General features: G+C 48.1%; 1 non-coding gene across 1 annotated transcript; it reads right to left on the reverse strand.

Annotated features, from left to right (window-relative positions):
- Positions 1-433: 433 nt before the first annotated feature.
- LOC114693643 lies at positions 434-541 on the reverse strand. The gene has a single exon (XR_003734583.1). It is a non-coding gene; the product is annotated as a U6 spliceosomal RNA (small nuclear RNA).
- Between the last annotated feature and the right edge of the window lie 600 nt (positions 542-1,141).

The raw sequence follows: 1,141 nt of genomic DNA on the forward strand, positions 1-1,141 counted from the left end.
GGACAGGTCCTTTAATAAAGTGTCCACGCAGCTGCCTGAGGGCAGGGCTGTCTGTACGAGTTCATGGAAGACGGTAACCAGTGTCCCCAGCTGCATGGTGATGGCTTTCTCAATGAGAAGGTTCGGTGGAAGGGCTTGAGAGGAGGCATCTTTTGGGTGGACTTGGCCGGCACTACGATCCCCATCTGCAGTCATTGCGTCTGATACAGTTTCTTGGTTCACCGAACCCTTAATCTTGGTGATCAACCAGTCCACTTCTTCCAGGACTTTCTCAGCCTGACTCAGAACAAGTAAACAGACAGTGGGGGCAGCTGTTCTCACATTCACCATAGCAAAGTGGTTTGTTTTCTCTATCTCTACGTCCTGGAAAGGAAGAGAGGCCAGCCCTGAGACCAGTAGGCCTTGACCACTCCCCACACGGGATGCCACACTAAAAAATATGGAACGCTTCACGAATTTGCGTGTCATCCTTGCGCAGGGGCCATGCTAATCTTCTCTGTATCGTTCCAATTTTTAGTATATGTGCTGCCGAAGCGAGCACCTGTTCTTATATCTTAAATTAGTTAATTTCTATAAATGGCTCGTGGCTTACCGGTACTTTACATCTTCCTTGTCCTGGCGGCTGCTGCAGGCAGTGACCCCTTCTGCCTTTTTGTTCTTTTATTTCTTCTCTCTGTTAGTCCCGCCTATACTTCCTGCCTAGCCACGGCCAATCAGGTTTTATTCGTTGACCAATCAGAGCAACTTGACATACAGACCATCCCCCAGCACAGCCAAGTGCAGACCATCTCAGACACCTGCCCTCAGGCCCATGGTCCTAATCATCCTCTATGCGGACCTGCTGGGTAAAGCCACATGGAACCCAAGAACGGGCTCCCACAGCACATACAGAACATCCCACAGCAGTTCCTTGCAACTTTTTTGAAATTTTCATATATTCTTTGAAATTTTATACATCTGTAGAGTGATCATACCCACCTTCTTATTCCCCAGCTTCCCTCAGGAACCTATCTCAACTTCATATTCCTCCCCCTTTATTTTTATTTTTTAACTTACCGAGTGGACACGGGTCTAAAGAAAGTGATTCTCCTTTCCCCCAGCTGCCACCAACTGACAACAGTTCCTCAGCTAGTGGTGAAGC

This window comes from Peromyscus leucopus, chromosome 13, assembly GCF_004664715.2.
Source record: "Peromyscus leucopus breed LL Stock chromosome 13, UCI_PerLeu_2.1, whole genome shotgun sequence".
Taxonomy (NCBI): domain Eukaryota; kingdom Metazoa; phylum Chordata; class Mammalia; order Rodentia; family Cricetidae; genus Peromyscus; species Peromyscus leucopus.